General features: G+C 40.1%; 1 non-coding gene across 1 annotated transcript; it reads right to left on the bottom strand.

Moving 5' to 3' along the window:
* Positions 1 to 838: 838 nt before the first annotated feature.
* On the bottom strand, positions 839 to 970 carry LOC126949521 (small nucleolar RNA SNORA18). Its single transcript, XR_007723800.1, has one exon. It is a non-coding gene; the product is annotated as a small nucleolar RNA SNORA18 (small nucleolar RNA).
* Between the last annotated feature and the right edge of the window lie 18,801 nt (positions 971 to 19,771).

Below are 19,771 nucleotides of genomic sequence, written 5' to 3'. Positions count from 1 at the left end.
TCCCAAACTCTGAAGTATGAGAGTTAAGGAGTTTTGTGATCTTGCACCAGCCTAATTTCTCAGCTTCATCCTTTACTACTTTTCCTAATCTTATATCCACTCCCCACAAATACACATATGTATTATAAATTGTATTAAACTGTATTAATTGCCACCCTGTATTAAATTATATTTTTCTGTACATCCATGCACAGTTGTATTATTTTAATATTCGGATGACTTGGTAGGAAGCCTAAACCTTGACTAAGATTTAAATTTAATCATCAGAGGGGTGGAAAATAAACATCTCCTAGGCAATAGATTACTTCCTCACTGAGAATTTTGGAGGTCACATTTCTAAAGTGACTGCCTGATCAATACATGGTTTCTTTTTTTTTTTTTTTTTTTTTTTTTAAAGTCAATAAATTTTTATTCAAGGAATTCCATGTTGTGATTTCTTCCACTGTCCATCAAGGTCACTTTAGATCCCCTAAAAAGCTGGAGTCAAAAGATCTTCAAGTTTGCCCTTTTTAATGAAACTGATCCAGCTGTCCTGTCAGCCCATAATTACTTTGGCTTCTGTCATCTCCTTTTAATATGGGTATACTGATGAAGACTTCAAAATTCACCAAGAATCTTTGGGATCTAATTTCTTCAACCAATTTGCTTTAGGGTCCTTTTGATTGTAGGTGGTGGGGATCTGCCTGGTTCTCAATTTGACACCCTCTCAACATGAATGAGTTCAAATCACATTCATTCCTAAGCGATCACTCAAGAATGGTACAGATGTGTGGTTTTTTGCCAATACCTAAGGTAAAAAAGTAAATATCTGGTTTTTCATAACGTTAAAACTTTTAGCAGCTGTCTTGTAGTTCCTTCCCACAGACCTAACAATAGTCCTGTGAGTAAAGTAAAACCACAGAGTTACTCTATGAGGCGTTTCCAACGACGTGCAGGCTACAGGAAAAGCCCCATCGGGATAGACCTCAACAATACATGGTTTCTTGAGCATGGCACTTGAGGGAGGAACCTAATGAACTCCATTTTATTTCCCAATCCAAAGAGCTGGCAAATATTTTCCCAGAGAGCTTTCTAAAAGTGAGGATCAAAAGTCTCCATCGTGATGAGCATAAGCACACTCATTCTTTTCTTTTCTTCTTCTTCTTCTTCTTTTTTTTTTTTTTGAGATGTAATATCGCTCTGTTCCATACTCATTCTTAAGATAACATTTTCTCATACAAGACAATGGTGTGGATTGGTCTAAAAACAACATAGAAGTAGTTACCACCATACTTTTGACTCTTGCATCTGATGTGAACATGACTGAGAGGTTCATGGCAACAATTTTACAACCTGGTCTCAAGAGACATGTTTTGCAGAAACATAGTCCCAGAGGAATGCATTTATAACCCTAGGCTTAAAAGTACCCCTATGACAGAAGAATTCAAGCCTGGCAAGCCTCCTTTCTACTCTTATTTCATTCATTTCTACAAGCGATTTTTGATCACTTGTGTTAGGGAGCACGGAGAAATAACTCAAGCAATCTTCGATCACCTATGTTTTAGGTGATGTGTAAAGAAGTAACCCAAGCTGCTTGCATTAACATGGATAGCTATTAAGCCGGTTTCAGCCTTCACTTACTGGGAAAAGGTGGTGAAAGCCATGGTGAAGTTTCGGTAGTCAAGTCCACAGCTGATGTCTTAGGAGTGATGCATACACTACAGTTCTGGCCATTTTTCTTGAGGGAGACAAACACTTTTACATCATTCCAGGAGGGTTTCTTTTAGACTACTATTGAATATGGTTCTGATATGAGATTTGTCAAAGGAAGCCAGCCTGGCTAAAATTTTCCATTATCTGAATCACTTCCTCCGAACATAGTTTACAAAAAAACAAAAAGAATTTTGACTCACTTTTAGTGATGACTGTGATATAGTACCAAACTTTACAAGGATTGGTAAAGATATCTCTTAAGTTGTGAAATAAGAAAAATAGGTCAATACATATTTGCATTTTAGTTTGACTACATCCTGAGTTTGGAAGAAGTGGGAGACAAAGAGAAGGTAAGATTGATGGCTGATGCCAGAAATGGTTAGGAGGTTTTCTGAGGTCTGTCAGTATCATATTTATAGGGAATATTTAAGTCAGGGACAATTACTTAAATATTAATTTTTTTAAATAAAAGCAAAATGATTTAACAAAAACTAAAGCAATATACCCATACCACTCCCAACAGCTTGGAAGACTGCATTTTTGAGCCATACCTGGCAGGCTAGAATATATTTCTATGTTCTTCACATACCAAGGGAGTCTGATGAGGTGGGTATAGAGGAGGAAGAAGAAGTTTCATGGCCTTCAAAGTGGGCACAACCCTAGAATGTGGGGAAGAGGCCAGGAAAGAGCAGTATCTAGATGAAAGCTTGTACATTGAGACAACGGAAAAGGTGAGCTTTCTGAAAAGTGAAGTATGTTAAGGTTGGGCTGGTTCGTAAATTTCAGTGATATACTCAAAGGATTTAAAAAGCAAGAAAAGTGGGCTCTAGGCTCTTTGTTATTTACATGACCTTGAGCAAGTCATTTAACCTTTGTAGAGCTCAATTTCATCATCTATAAAATAACAAGATTGAATTCAATAATCTTTAAGGTCCCTTGAAGTGCTGACATCTATTAGATTAGAAGCATTAATACTTAAAAGGATTAAAAATATTATCTATCCACTCCCCTTCTCTCCACCAAAAGCAAAGCAAATGAACAAAAGTGGACTATATCTCAATAGAAACTCCTCATTTGGGTAGTGAGATTGATAAATACTTCATTCTCCTTGTCATTAGAAAAAAAAGAAATCTCTATAGGATCAAATCCCTTAAGGTATGCCTTGGATTGGATTATCAAGCCAACTTAGCACTGCCTCTTTCCTGTGCCTCATGCCTCTGATCCCCTACCCTAATGAAAGACCTGAGGTTCTCCCATAGCATGACCTTCTCCCTTACCTGCATGCCTTGGTGAACAACCTTCTGCCTGCCCACTCCTTGTACACACTTCAGGACTTGGCATAACAAAAGATTCACCAGAAAGTCTGACCTTCCAGACTTCTTATCCTTTCCACAGAAAAGCAAAGTCTTATTCAGCTGGCCATTTCTGACTACATCATTGTAATTTTAACTGTTTTCACCCTTCTCCCCTACTAGTCTGAAAAGCAAGGATCTTCTTATCTATCTTAGAATTTTAGAGATGAGCACTTTGCCTAGTACTGGGAGGTGCTCAATCAATGATGTTAATTAAATTAATGAATACATAATTAAACACTATTCAGGGGAAAAAAATGCAGAGACAAAACAATGTCTTTAAAAGACAAGCCAGACACATGTCTGCTTCTTCTAATCGTCTATTTCAAAGACTGCTCTGTCACCTTCCCATTGGGAAGAGTCTAATGGCAGAGATAATACTAATCACTTCCCATTTGCATGCAATTGCCAATTTTCCCGAGCTGCATTTGGCTGGTAGCAATGGAGTCTAATCTGGTCCCATCCATTGGAGAGCATTCCATTGTAATAGCTGCCTTAACATAAGTTGGGAATGTGTCACACACAAGCTACTTATTTCTGCATCGTAAACTTCTAATGTTTCTTCAGGCTGATAGGGTTTTGTGTTTCCTGAAGTTGGGAGATTAGCCAAATATTCTTTTCTTCTTGTCAAGTTTTAGATTGCCCCCTCACCTTGTGTCACCTTCCTGTCCCAGTGCTCACTGGAAGTCTGGGATTGCTGGAGTTAACAGACCTTTTTTTCCAAGATACTGCTTACTCCTTAAAACCAACTGTAAGTTACTAGATGTCGACTGAAGATAAGAGGTCAGCCATCCATGGAGTTTATGCCACACGTAGTGTACAGGTCTTAATTTTGGGGCATGCTTAGATCAATGCGTACTATCACTCCCCACTTCAAAACCTGCCAATACTTCTCCCTCTAATTATCCAGGGGCAGAGGGTGTAAGCACATGATGTGGCAGGAGATGGAGAGTAGCCCTCAGCACTGAGCTGCAGATGGCTAGGTATTGAGATGGGCCTGGGAACACAGAAATGAAAAGGACATGATGCTGAACCCCATGGAGTCCAGAATCTAATAAGGAGACAGATAATTAAATTACAATACAGTGTGATAACTGCTAACATAGGGCCGAGCATATACTCTTTCATGCATTTCTTATTTCCCTGGCACCTAAGTAGAGTGGAAAGCAGTGTGTGAAATGTATTCCCCTGCTCCCTTTGAATATCTACTAATTATTTGTTCCTTCAGAAGGCTGGGACCACACTGTTCTTTCATATCACTGGTTATAGTTATCAATTCAGGTCATACAGAGAGAAGAAAAGAGCTATGACATGGCTCTGGATTCATCACTAAGGAATTCACTCTCCACCTATGTGAAGGAAGAAATTCTCATGTCCTTGCCCTCAAAGGGCTCTTGGTCTGCTGGGGGAGAGAGAAATGTGACAGGTTTGCCCTCAAAACTTTCTAGATCCAGTAGGGCATAGTGAGGACAAGGTGAGGTCTGCACTAAACTGCAATGCGTGTATGTGTGTGTGTGTGTGCATGCACGCACACGTGCATGCATGCATGTGTGCATGTATGTGTTGGAGGGGTAGAGGGAGGGCAGAGGTTTCTCGAGCTATGAGTTGGGCAGTGTATTACTCCATTCTCACACTGCTATAAAAAACTACCTGAGACTGGGTAGTTTATGAAGAAAAGACACTTGACTCACAGTTCTGAAGGCTTTACAGGAAGCATGGCTGAGGAGGCCTCAGGAAACTTACAATCATTGTGAACGGTGAAAAGGAAGCAAGCATGTCTTCACATGGCAGAGCGAGAGACACAGAGAGTGAAGTGGGAGGTGCAACACACTTTTCAGCAACCAGATCGCATGAGAACTCATTCACTATCATGAAAATAGCAAGGGGAATGTCTGCCCCCATGATCCAATCACCTGCCACCAGATCCCTCCTCCAAAGTTGAGGATTAAAATTCAACATGAGATTTGGGTGGGGATACAGAGCCATAACATTTCATTTGGCCCTGCCAAAAACTTATGTCCTTCTCACATCTCAAAACATAATCATGTATTTCCAACAGTCTCCCAAAGTCTTAACTTATTCCAGCATTAACTCAGAAATCCAAGTTCAAATTCTCATCTGAGACAGGGCAATTTCCTTTTGCCTATCAGCCTGTAAAATCAAAAACAAATTAGTTACTTCCAAGATACAACAGGGAAATAGGCATTGGATGCTCCCATTTCAAAAGAGAGAAATTGGCCAAAACAAAGGGGCTACAGGATCCATGCAAGTCCAAACCCCAGCAGGGCAGTCATTAAATCTTAAGGCTCCAAAATAGTCTCCCTTGACTCCATGTCTCACATCTAGGCCACACTGATGCAAGGGGTATGCTACCAAGGCCTTGGGGCAGATTCACCCTTGTGGTGCCACAGGGTATGGGCCTTGTGGCTACTTTCACAGGCTGGCATTGAATGCCTGTGGCTTTTCCATGCACACAGTGAAAGCTTCAAGCTGTCAGTGGATCTACCATTCTGGAATCTGGAGGATGATGGCTCTCTTCTCACAGCCCCACTAGGCAGTGCCCCAGTGAGGACTCTGTGTTGGGGTTCCAACCCCACATTTCCCTTCTGCACTCCCTTAGTAGAGGTTCTACATGAGGGCTCTTCCCCTGCAGCAGACCTCTGCCTGGACATTCAGGAATTTCCATACATCCTCTGAAATCTAGGCAGAGGCTCCCAAGTCTCAGCTTTTACCCTCTGTGTATGCACAGGCTTAACACCACGTGGAAGCTGCCAAGGTTTATGGCTTGCACCCTCTGGAGCATTGGTCTGAGATGTGTCTGGGGCCCTTTGAGCCATGGTTGGAGCTGGAGTGGCTGGGGCACAGGTAGCAGTGTCCTGAGGTTGTGCATGGCAGTGGGGCCCTGGGCCCAGCCCACAAAACCATTTTTCCCTCCTAGGCCTCTGGGCCTGTGATGGGAATGGCTACTGTGAAGGTCTCTGAAATGTCTTCCTGGCATTTTCCCCATTGTCTTGGCTATTAACCTTTGGCTCCTCTTTACTTTTGTAATTATCTGCAGCCAGTTTTAATTTTTCCCCTGAAAATGGATTTTTCTTTTCTACCACATGGTCAGGTTGCAATTTTTCCAAACTTTTATATTCTGCTTCACTTTTAAATATAAGTTCCAGTTTCAGATAATCTCTTTGCTCATGAATATAAGCATATGCTGTTAGAAGAAGCAAGGCTACATCTTGAACGCTTTGTTATTTAGATTTCTTCACCCTAAATCAACTCTCTCAAGTTAAAAATTCCACAGATCTCTAGGGCAGGGGCATAGTGCCTCCATCCTTTTAGCTAATGCATAACAAAAGTGACTGTTGCTCCGGTTCCCAAAGTTCCTCATCCCTATCTGAGACTACCTCAGCCTGGATTTCATTGTCCATATTACTGTCAGCATTTTGATCACAACGGTTTAACAATACTCTAGGAAGTTCCAAGCTTTCCCTCAACTTGCCTTCTTCTGAGCCCTCCAAACTATTCCAACCTCTGCCTGCTACCCAGTTCCAAAGTTGCTTCCACATTTTCACATATCTTTATATTAATGCCCCACTTCCTGGTACCAATTTTCTGTATTAGTCTGTTCTTGCATTGCTATAAAGAACTACCTGGAGGGGGTAACTTATAAAGAAAAGAGGTTTAGTTGACTCACAATTCTATAGACTGTACAGGAAGCATGGCTGGGGAGGCCTCAGGAAACTTACAATCATGGAAGAAGGTGAAGTGGAAGCAAGCACATCTTCACATGGTGGACAAGGAGAGAGACAGAGAGAGAGAAAGAAGGAGGTGCTACTCTTTTAAACAACCAAATCTCATAAGAACTCATTCACTTTCATGAGAACAGCAAGGGAGAAGTCTGCCCCCATGATCCAATCACCTCTCATCAAGCCCCTCCTCCAACATTGAGGATTACATTTCAACAAGATTTGGGTAGGGACAAAGAGCCAAACCATATCAGGAGGTGAATAAATGTTTACCAGGTTAACTGATAGACCAAAAAAAAAAAAAATGATATTCTAGGAAGGATGGATCAGGAGGTCTAGGCTTGATGGCTCTAGCTGTTTATAATAGTGGAGATGTAGCTAAGTGGGCTAGTATTGCTTCAGAAAACACAAAATGTGAAATCACAGCAAATATATATGACAGGCATTAGCTCTCCAAAGGTCAGAGGTCCCCAGGAGGTCAAAGCACAGAGGTGGTAAATCCAGGCAGTCTTCACCTAAGAGATGGCACATGAAGCTGCAAGGTCTTAGGCACCAAAAAAGCCTGTAGAGTAAACATCTTACCTCTGCAGGAGTGGATGGTGACAAGGCAATGTAGAGACTTTAGGAGGCATAGTCCCTGGGCACCCGGAGGGTGGAGGGTCACCCAGGAGCCTAGGGGTTATCAGCAGATATCCACACCTTTTGGCAGGTTAGGGAAAGATGTGAAGAGTCAGTGTTGAAATACTGAGAATGTGAAGGAAAATATTGCCCAGATCCACCAATAGGGTTAAGGGGACAGTTGCTCCAAATGCTGAAGGTTTCTGTGGCCTGCTTTGGCCAGGACTGGCTCAGGAGCTGCAGGAAAGCACTGGGAGACAAACATGTAGAGACATGGGGTGGCAGAGGCAGAATGGACCTTTCTTCTTGAGTCACCACCTTCATTGTGTTATTCTTTTTCGAAGACTTAGAATGAGTTCCTGATGCCTTGCCCTTTAAGCTCAAACTCCCCTGAGTGGCCAGCTGGGGCCTTCAGATTGGACCCATGTTTCCTCTACAGTCTGATTTCTCACTTTGAAAATAACATTTGAGAAATGTTCCCAGACCACAGTGGGCTCATTCCTACCTAGGATTTTGGTTTTCCCTTTGTTTTCACTTTAAATGGCTGGAATGACTTGCTCACTACTTATGTAAATGATATTCATTATTAAACAGCCAGTCAAGCCCTATGTCTCTCCCACTCTTTAGTTATTTTCTCTCAAGGATATCCAGACAAGTTTAGCCCATGTGACCGGCATACATACTTCTCTTGTATGGAGACACACTATTTAACATGTAATTATTCCTAGATTGTTTAGAAGATGTTAGCTTTATCTCCTTAGATAGATAATAAGCTACTACAATAACAAGGAAATAAAATAATACTTAGGAAACAAAGGTTTCCTTTACTCCCCATATTCTCAGCCATTCCCTAGTACTTAACACAACACTGAAGAACCATATGGGGCTAAATACAGCCATATAAATTGGCCAGATAATGGAAGTAGTTTAGAGACATAAATTTGAGTTCCATCAGACACTTAATAACTTATATTTGGCTGAAAAATGTGTAGGTCCTCCTTTCCATTATAACCACTTACATCAGTTCTCATGGTTTATCATGAAGTGTTTCTTTTTTAAATCCACCATGATCATTTTTCACATTTCCTATTATATCTCATGTGAGTTTTGGGCTTTCTACCACCACTATCAACAAATTTGGAGTAGAGTAAGGCCAGAAGCAGTGATGGGTAATAAGCATAAAGTTTTTTCTTCTTTGTAGTTCAAAGTATTTACTCTATTGTGTTATGCAACTTGGATCTCAAAAGCCATTTGGGAGGCTGAGCATTTTAAAATCATTCTCGGCTGCTTTGCAGACACCACCAACACTGGTAGCCCCGTACTGTCAGCCATGATCTACCCCACCGTGTTCTTCCACATCACTGTCAATGGCAAGCACTTGGGCCATGTCTCCTTAGAACTGTTTGCAGACAAGGTTCCGAAGACAGCAGAAAACTTTTATGCTCTGAGCACTGGACAGAAAGGATTTGGTTATAAGGGTTCCTGCTTTCACATAATTATTCCAGGGTTTATGTGTCAGGGTGCTGACTTCAAATACCATAATGGCACTGGTGGCAAGTCCATCTATGGGGAGAAATTTGATAACAAGAACTTCATCCTGAAGCATACAGGTCCTAGGATCTTGTCCACGGCAATGCTGGACCCAACACAAATGGTTCCCAGTTTTTCATCTGCACCGCCAAGACTGAGTGGTTGGAGGGCAAGCATGTGGTCTTTGGCAAGGTGAAAGGAGGCATAAATATTGTGGACTCCATGGAGTGCTTTGGGTCCAGGAATGACAAGACCAGCAAGAAGATCACCATTGCTGCCTGTGGACAATTCCAATAAGTTTGACTTGTGTTTTACCTTAACCACCAGACCATTCCTTCTGTAGTCAGGAGAGCACCCCTCCACTCCATTTGTTTGCAGTATTCTATAATCTTTGTGCTCTCATTCCCTTTGGGTTCCATGTTTCCCTTATTCCCTTCCATACCTAATTGTATAGCAGACTTAAGTTTATGATTATGAAAAAAACTAAATAATAGCAACAGCAAAAGTTGTTCTCATTTTTGGTCTGAGTGCTGAGGCTGTCTGCAAGTGAGTGAGAGAAAAAAATTGCTGTATGCTCATTCCAAGTAGAAATGAAAGGTCTATCAATAACCGTGATGGTTTTTGGAAGGCTCAGGTCACGTTGTTTGGGTGATCATAGTCACTCTGCTCAGCTCTGTAATTTCACCAAAGTCTTGATACATATGTTACTACAACTTCTGTTTTATAGAAGAATTCTAAAGTGCCTCTGCATTGCCTGTGACACGGGGATCAAAAAACAAAAGGTGGAACTTTGGCGGAGGTTACAGCTGTGGTGTATCAGTCACATTCACCAAATGTCTGTCAGCTCACAGTCCTTTTGAGGGTGTGAGAAGTAGAGGTCTGGGGTGGGCAGGCCTCCTGTAGATTCTACCCACAGCATCCTGGCTTTGTGACTGAGAGCAAATCACTTAACCTTTCTGCCAGTTTATTCATCAGTACAATGCAAGGTGCTAATAACACCCACTTTGCAAGATAATTTATATTTGTATATGGCCTAACACAACATCAGGCACTAGTAGACACCCAGTAGCTGTGGCTATAATTATTAATTCAAAGAATATAGTTCATAGGGCTAAGATGAAAAGAATATAACATTGAGGAAAGAACAAAGACTTTGGAGCAAAATCTGGTTTTCAATTCTAGTTCTTCTGCTTATTATCAGCAAAGGTTGGTAAATTATACATCAACTCTAGGTTTCAGTTTCCTCATATGTGAAATGAGGGTAGTAAGAGTACCTACCTTAAAGGACTATCAGGGCAAATTTAAAGAGCAAAACATGTAAAATCCCACGAAGAGTTCCTGGCATATTGGTAATCATATAATGAATAGTAACTGTTGTTATTTCACATTCAGATCTTAAAGAAAAAATAGTATTTCTAAGCCCATTTTTCTATGATGAATCCAGGGAATCAAAGGTGAATGTTGTTCTTACAGAGGAGGGTGAGAATTTTATCAGCGATATACTAACAAATGTTTAAAAATTAGCTAACTATACCCACCTCCTCACTAGTTAAGTCCTAATCTGTAGTGTTTGCTGATTTCCATGGTATAAACACTACCAATGTGATATCAGTGAACACAGAGCTGACAGCAGACGTTAACAAGCTGCCACTGGATGTTTTTCATCTTCCTGAACCCACATAATACACGAGAGCTACAAAATCACATTATCTAGGTTGCATCATGTGACGCTCTGATAATATATATTTATATAAAGTCTATGACTGAGAATTCCAACTGCGGTGCGGTAGTCACAGGCCTGGGAATCAAGGACTTGGGTTCTAGTCCTAAATTTTTGGGAATGCTGTGACCTTGGAAAAGTCACTTAACCCCTGTAAGACTCAACGAAGTCTGAAGCCTAGAGCGTTTCTAAGACCCTTTCCAACTCTAAAAGCCAACAATCAATAATTCTAAAGATACAGCTTTCCTTTGCTTATTCCTAGGTCACATGTCTTTTTTATCTACAGACAAAATGGACAGAATGGATTTTAGCAAGCTCTGTAGGAAAAAATAAAAGTCTTTTATCTTTATAGATCCTGGTGAATATTTGTTCCCTGTGAAAGGGATTTTATTGACCATTACAAAAGTACATTCTGAAAAGAGCCTCACCAGTGATTAGAAATTTGAATCAAGTAGGTCTTATCTTCTTTTCATGCTTGTCATGTGATTTCATGAAATAATACAACACAGGGAAGGAGTTTAAAGAGCATAAAGTGCTGCCCACTGTTAAGGTGCTAACTTAAACAGGTCTTTTCTACATTGCAAAAATGCAGCTATGCTAAAACAAAAGTAAGTTTCATTATCTTTTAAACGTATACTTCAAGCTGCACTGTGTGCTGTTTGCAATATCTGGCCACAAACTAAATGATATCATGCAATATCTGGCCACAAAATAAATGATTTCAGAAGAAATGATGCCCCATTTTTTTTTTTTTTTTTTTTTTTTTTTTTTTTGAGACGCAGTCTTGCTCTGTCACCCAGGCTGGAGTGCAGTGGCCGGATCTCAGCTCACTGCAAGCTCCGCCTCCCGGGTTTACGCCGTTCTCCTGCCTCAGCCTCCCGAGTAGCTGGGACTACAGGCGCCCGCCACCTCGCCCGGCTAGTTTTTTTGTATTTTTTAGTAGAGACGGGGTTTCACCGTGTTAGCCGGGATGGTCTCTCGATCTCCTGACCTCGTGATCCGCCCGTCTCGGCCTCCCAAAGTGCTGGGATTACAGGCTTGAGAAGAAATGATGCCCCATTTTAAATAATTAATGATCAACACTTGACTATGAGTAATATACAAGTCTGTTGCTTTGCAAGAAATGTTTGTTAATGTATGAAATTAAAACTTACTATAAGTCAGTTTTATTTTGTTTTGCATAAGAATCATTCTATCAAATGTATTCTAAATATCAGGTATTTAGAATACAACAGAACAGAGAGAAAATGTTAATTGAAACATATAAAAAATTGTCTTTGATGTAAACGTTATTATTAAGTAGTTTATCTAGCTAAGACATTTAATTATACTAGAAACCCATCAATGATTTTTGTTTCCTTTTTGCAACGGCAATGCTCAAAAGCATTACTTTGGAAACACTAAAACAATCCACTGATTTTGCTATTTCAGAGTAACAGTTTGTTCATTCAGTGAATTATCTATCAACAGTTAGGATTGAACTAACTAGATTATTTTACTTGCTATCCATCCATTCCACAAATATCTGTTGAGCACCTACCTATGTAGGACACTTTTAGACACTATGGGGATATAGAAATGGATCAGATTGCATCCTGTAATGGGTTCGATGCTGGCCTCCAAAAAAGATATGTGCAGGTCCTAATTCCCAAAGCCTTATTTGGAAAAAGTTCCTTACACATATAATTAAGAATCTTAAGATGAAGAGATACTTCTGGATTATCAAGATAAGCTTAATTCCAAGAACAAATGAGGCAACATAGCTACAGAGGCAGAGATTGGAGTGATGTGGCCATAAATCAAGAAATACCCACAGCTACCAGAAACTAGAAGAGAAAGGAAATTAATTTTATCCTAGAATTTTCACAGGGAATGCAATTCTACCAGTATCTTGATTTTGAACTTCTGGCCTCCAGAACTATGACAATAAATTTCTGTTGCTTAAGCCACCAAAAGTGTGGTAATAAGTTATGGCAGCCTCAGGAAACTAATGAAGATCCAGTCTCCAAATAAGATAACATATTTCTTTGTATATTATATTGTTGTTAAATGCAATAAGATTGGTCACAATAGGAATTTGGAGAAAGAAGAGATTTCTTTCTATTGAGGGGTATGAGGACATAGTTACTAAAGGAGGAAGGATTTGAGAATTCTCTTAAAATGAACAGAATTGTGATTTAGAAAGATCAAGCTTATGATGATGGTGCTGGAGGTTGGTGCGTCTGGGATTGTTGAGTAGATGTGTTTTGGGAAGGGGTAGAGGTGGGTGGTGAATTCTAGGCAGAAGGAAACTTACAATTAAAGGTCCATAGGCTAGTTGGGAGACCTATCCGGAGAAGAGGGCAGAGTTCAATTAATTTGTGAATGGAAGAGTCACAGATAAGACACACAAGAAATGGCCTTGTGTGCCCAGTTAGAGTGTGAATTTCATTTTATAATCTATAGAAAATAAGGTGTTTTTTAGGCAGGAGGATGACAAGGTAAGACCTGTGTTCAGGAAAAATCTCTGGCCGTGGTATAATTTAGAGAAGAAAGGTACTGAAGGTAGGGAGAGACAGGTTAGGAGGAGATAATACTATTGTAAGAAACTAGGGTGTTTAATTTTGTCTCCTCAAAATTCATATGTTGAAGTCCTAACCCCAGTATGTATGTCAGAATGTGACTATTGAGAGACAGCATCTTTTAAGTGATAATTAAGGTAAAATGATATCATATGAATGGGCTCTAATTCAATATGACTGATATCTTTTATAAAAAAGAAGAGATTAGGAAACAGACAACACATAGACCAAGGGGTGACCATGTGAGGACATGGAGAGTAGGCTGGCATCTGCAAGCCAAGAAGAGAGACCTCAAAGAAACCAAACCCACTTACAACTTGATCTTGAACTTCTAGCCTCCAGAGCTGTGGGAAAATAAAGTTCTGTTGTTTAAACCACCCAGGCCGTGATATTTTGTTACGGCATCCCTAGCAAACTAATACAAAGGATTTCCTATGGGTGTTTTGCAACAAAGCATTCAACGTGGAGATTTTTGATGTGTGTTATTTGCTCTCCTAGATAGAGTTGTGTCTGACCTTAATATAAGACACTCAGTTTCGTTTCATTACCTCCCAAAAGGAGGTATACCGTTGCCATGTTCCAACTCTAAAAGCATGGTGCATCAAAAGGCACAATGGTAATACCAATTTTATAGTTGCTGTAATATTGCTTCTTTTCAGAATATGTAACAGAATCTCTTTTGCTTCACAAACTCCATGCATTTTGCTCCTACCTTTCTCATAAATAATGATACTGAACAGATGCTACCTTCAGATATTTGTTGACTGATATGTGAAATATTCCCATTGCCTGAGCTTCTGGGCATCCAGATACAGTAATCTATCTTAATTTTTCTCTCCCTAATCTGTCCAAAATTTACTCATCCGTGAGGTCTGATTAAGTGTGTGGGCTTTGCCCTGAAGGTGAACAGCAGATGGGAAGTGAATGAGAAAGATATGGACTACCCCTGTAGTTCATATTGCAGGTTTCTAACTGAGAAGACAATATTGTCAGGGCATCAGGATGAGCAGCATAAAGTGATTCAGTAAAAAAGTGGCTCATCTGTGAGAAATGAGGGCCAGAGCCCTAATGGATGCCCATTCAGATTTCCCGACAGAAGTTAGTGTGATGTTCTTTAGCGTTCTGCAATGGGGAAGCTAAAACTTGTGGAAACCAAAGGAGATCAGAAAACTCAGGCCAGTCTTAACTTTTTTCCCATTTACATTTTTTTTAAGTCTCATGGAAAGCATAGCTACTGACTGTTTAACCCTGTTCTTTGTGTTATGGTCAGCCATAAGGCTGATTGTGAATCCATTGAGCATCCAGCACCACGCTAGATGTCCTAGAAAAGAAGGAAGAATCCAGACTCTTAGGAAGCTGGTGATCAATTTGGAAGGCAGGCCAAATACTTAACACCTTGTCAATTATTGTAAATTAGTATGGAACAGAATGAGCTAAATATGACTGGCTGGCTTTGGGGTACTTGACAGCAGATCTGGGTTGAGTTTATTATATTCAACACGTGCATCTCACTATTTCCTAGTGCACACTCAATTATGAGCCAAGTGAAATGGGAGTTACACAAAGGTTGTAAGACCTTTCTCTGTCCCAAAGGACTCTTAGGTCACCTGAGTGACTAAGACTTAGATGATGCAGGCAGGTAAAAAGTAACATTGTCCAAATGAATGATGTCACTGTGTGCTTGAGAATTTAGAATTTCAGAAAATTAAGAGGACAGTATAAGCCAGTTTAGCTGTAGGAGGCATAGAGAATGAGGCTTGGTATACACATTAATTTATTATGTATTTATTATATATTACATTATATATTATATATTTATTATATATTACATGTAATTATATATATTTATTATAATATATTTGTTATGTATTTATTATTCATGTATTTTTCATTCACACAGCAAACATTATATAAGCACGTACAATATTCCATGTTCTGATAAAATGGAAAAGAAAACTGATATGGTCTCTATCCTTATGGTGTTTATAGTTTAAGGGGAGAGACAAACATTAGTGAACTAAATGAACAGATATTAAATTATACACTGTGTTAAGTGCCTTCAAAGAAAATTATTAGGGGAAATGGTCTGGAGCAGAGCGGTCAGACCAATGTTTAATCAAACATCCAAAGGATGAGTAAGAGATAGTCAGGCAGTGGAGGTGGGGAGGATTCTAGGTATATGACATGGCATGTACAGAAAGAGGTGTAAGGTGGAGAAGGAAGGCAACTGCCCATCTGCAGGAAGGCAATAAGCCAGGGCAATTAGAGGACTGAGTTGGGGAGAATTTTCATTCCTGATGTTTCTGAACTTACGGGTATATTTAAGATCTGTTGAAAGCTGTGCATCCTTGCTCCAAAATGTGCTCTACGTTCAAAATTCAGCAGCTTCACAGATTTCCAGAAGCCTGTCCTCAAACTCCAGAATAAGAACTCCTGCTTTAGGGACAGGGTGTGACTGGGCCTGGTACTCAGGAGAAAAAGGTGTTTCCTCAGCAAGAGTAGTGTTCAGAATGAGCAGTGTTTGCAGGATTGTCAGGGACAAGGGTTCTTGCTAGATAGGATTTTTATCAGTCTTACTCCAGTTCCATTGGATGCTCTCAATTCACAAAAAAAACAAGGTGAATAATAAGGGAGAGCTATCTCTATACTCGTATGCATCTTTGAATTTGCTAGCAATGCTAATGGTGGCATCTGGCCTTTAAATAATGATTTCCCACCTCCCCCTGGCTTGACTCTTTCCTCCCAGTGCACTACCCATCAGCACCAGGGAGCTGGTGCAGTATGCAGGGATATGGCAGAGAAACAGACTCTATGGCATTGATTTTCCGACTCAGTGGGTTCGAAAACATCAGCAAGAATATTAGCGAAGCTGTTGAATACAAACCATTTCCTAATGCATATTTAATTAGTATTTGGTCAGTTAAGTTAATCAATTTGTAAAATATGTGGAAGGAGAGGCCTATTAAAATATAATTCATGTTTGGTGTGGTAAATCTTTCCATAAACTTACAACTACAAGCTAGATATTTCTTCAGAATGGGAAATGTGGGCAGGCAGATACACAGATCCCCTGCAGAGACTATTTTCAGTATTAATTATCTTGCTGTGCCTTAAAAGGTTATTGTTTGGGTGTTAAGAGGTTTGTGGAGATTAGATTATTTAAATGGCAATAGTCAATTTTCATGAACTTGGACAGTCTTTTGCAGTCCAGTGTAAAAAGCCAAAGGGAGTAGAGAAAGAGGGGAATTTTGTGCATCTCATTTGTTCTTTTCCAAATGTGAAAACAAACTGAATTATTAAAACAAAGAAAAGGAGGGTGTACATTGGAGAAAAAGAAGTGGATTTCAAATGCATTTGTCTTTCTTAGACTAGGTGGTAAGAGGAAGCCAGCCAGCAGCCGTGGCCATGGTTAGAAACCAACTCATGGGCTGTGCTCCGTTAGCTTAGAAGTTTCTTCATTCAAGAGCCAGGAGGGCTCAGGCAGAAACAATGAGATAAACATGTGCAGTGGGATGCTCAGAAGAGGAGCTGAAATGTGCCCTGAGGAAAGGCAATATTGTCTATCATACTGCAAATGTCTTCCTCTTCTCTAGGGCCAACATGTAGTTTAAGCAAAATTTGGTTTTAATTCAGAAGATGAGTAAGCCTGTAGTCTTAAGAAGGCATGTACTTGACTCTGAGCCTTATCGCTCCACAAAGAGCTTCCTGTTGGGCAGTTATACTGATGCACAGCTGGCAATGTTACACAGGGGGCATGATCAAGAGGTCTAATATATATTAGGTTCCCAACACAAGTTGGCTAAATGTATTAGCTTTCTCCAGCTGCCCTAACAAAATATCACACATTGAGTGGTTTAAACAACAGGAATTTATTTTCTCACAGTTCCGGGGACTGGAAGTCTAAGATCAAGGTGCCAGCAGATTTGGTTTCTCCGAAAGCCTCTCTGCTTGGCTTGCAAACAGCCACCCTCTTGTTGTATCCTTACATGGTTGTTCTTTCTTTGTGTGCTTGGAGTTGAGGGCAGGAAAGAGAGAGAGAGGACTCTACTATCTTTTCCCCTTTGTATAAGGACATCATCAGTTCTATTGAATTAGGGTCACACCCTTATGATCTAGTTTAGCCTTAATCACCTCCTGAAATACAGTCATGTTGGGAGTAAGTACTTTAACATAGGAATTGGGGGGGGAATGGAATTCAGTCCACAGCAGTGAGTGGATGAAAGAGAAAATACAAATATAGTCCATAGTGCTATAAACAAAAATGGAATAAAAGACTTATTTTGATTTGAAGTGGGGACATTTCTTAGAGGATTTGTGATTCGAGCTAGATCACAAATAATAGCAAGAACATTGTTAGAATTGTATGTGAGGGAAAGGAAGCTCAATTGTGCAGACAATAGTTTGAGGAATGCTTGGGGGCCTGAAAGTTCAGGGGAATCATGTGGGGAACAGTGACCGGGTCATGGGTCATTTGGAGGGGGTAGACTATGCAGGTGAAGCTAGAGAAGGTTGTAGGGGTAGTTCATGGAGATGCTTTATTATACTGAGGGCGTTGACACAGTGGGCTCTAAGTGAGAAGGTGCCATGATTCATGGAGATTTGGGGAAGATAGGTGGGATGGCTTGACACGGGGAATGAATAAAAGGCAGGCGGCTCAGGCAATCAGTGTGGGTATCCCTACTCCCTTTCTTCACAAGGCAAGGTAACATCATTTTCCTGTTGCCCTCTGGCTATCCAGATAAACTTCTGTCATTCCATGCCTCCTCTGGGCTGAATATCAGGCTTTAGTTTAGAACTGGGGATCTTGATTTATACTAAAATTCTACAACAGTAATTCACAACCAGGTGTGGCAAGCAGTAGGGGTTATTTTAGAAGCACTGGGATTTTCCTAGCAAGGAGATTCAAACTCCAACAGCCACATGACTGTGCCCCTGCTCCCCTGCCACACCCCTCAGCGTCCATCCCAGGAATTGTGAAGCCTCCATCTTGAGGAGTCTGCACCCCCACCATCCTTTCTCAAGGGGGATCACTGCATGAGTGATGGGAGTGTGACATTCTTATGTGATTGGATGAAGGAGAAGGTTGAGAATCAATATGCTAGAAAGTGGGGTGATGTTCTGCTCCCTGTTTTTCAGACCAAGAGAATAATTTACTCCAGATGGACTGTTGTTCCTCTATAATTCAGAACACAGCCTTTTAAGATCTAGGGAAGACAACTGAAGACTGTTTTCACAAGTTAACCAACAAATACTATTAAGAGAGGTATTAATCCTCATTGCCTTGCCATTCAATAGCTTATGCAAACAATACAGGGGCTACAAGAATAATTCACAAAACTAATTTACCTGCTTTGATGAACACTCCATTTGTAATGTATTCAATTCTTCTTCTGCTTCTTCTCCCTCACCCTCTGTTTCTTCTTTTTAGTCTTTGTTTGGGTATTGATCTCTTTATCACATCTTTCTTTCCCCATCCTTACTTTTCACATTGGCTTCTCTATGCCTCTTCATCCAATTTGCTAATAATTGTTTTAAGATTAAAACAATATATGAAATTTTTTTTATATAAAACTGTCTTGTAAAAATATAAATCATACTATAAGACTCTGGAACACTCTGTTTGTCTGGAGAGAGGCAAATTGGATGTGTTTTCATACTCTCAAAAGGAATGAAAGGAATGAATGGTTGAGTAAGAAATGAGCTTAATGTTTGCCTCCCATCACGATTCCACAGCTGGCAGAATGCTAGGGAATAGAAGGATCTAATCTCTTTTCTTCCTAAATACATTTCCTCCTTCTTTCTCGCTGTGTGCCTGTCTGTATATTTCACTATCTTTTAAAATTTCCCATTTTTTTCAATTTCCATGATATGGGACTAAAAATGTTATCTCAGCAATTCTGATATATGGTGGAGTTTTATGTTTCATTTGCCATCTTTCTCCTAAATAAATGGAGAACATTATACTGATAACTTTTTTAAAAAGTTTAGAAATAATCCTGGCCTAACATCTAGTGAAATGTATCATGTAAGAACTCTTTGAACAGAGAGAGTGGTCAAAGTAGAGGTCCTCTTATAATTTCCATGGCTAGGGGCAAAACCTGGAGTTGGTCTCTTTACCATTTTTCTCTTAAAATGAGGTAAAAACTGTACCAAAGCAAAAACAAAACAAACAAAAAATAGTAAAAGGCAATGGGAAGCTATCTCTCCCAATGGGCTGTACAGGAATAGGGAGGGTCTCTTTGACTGATTTGGTTTGGGCTGCGGTGGGAGGCTCAGGGGCTTTTTGGATGCTTATAAGCCTCAGGAAATATTTAGCTCCAACTAGTGCCATCTTTTTTCCTGGCAGCCTCCTTGTACATTGCTTAACCACAGATCTCTCATATCATGGGGATGTTGATCACAGTTGCCATATCCAGGAATGCACTTCCGAATGGCACTGACACAGCTGGCTGGTTCGCTCACTGGAGGGAAAGCTAGAAGATTGGAGTCTGGATAGAGGAAGCATTAGAAGCAAGCACTTGCAAGAGAAATTTCCCAAGCGATTTTTAAAAGCATTAT

Source organism: Macaca thibetana, chromosome 2, assembly GCF_024542745.1.
Source record: "Macaca thibetana thibetana isolate TM-01 chromosome 2, ASM2454274v1, whole genome shotgun sequence".
Lineage (NCBI taxonomy): Eukaryota > Metazoa > Chordata > Mammalia > Primates > Cercopithecidae > Macaca > Macaca thibetana.
This window is presented reverse-complemented; position numbering and strand designations above follow the sequence as displayed.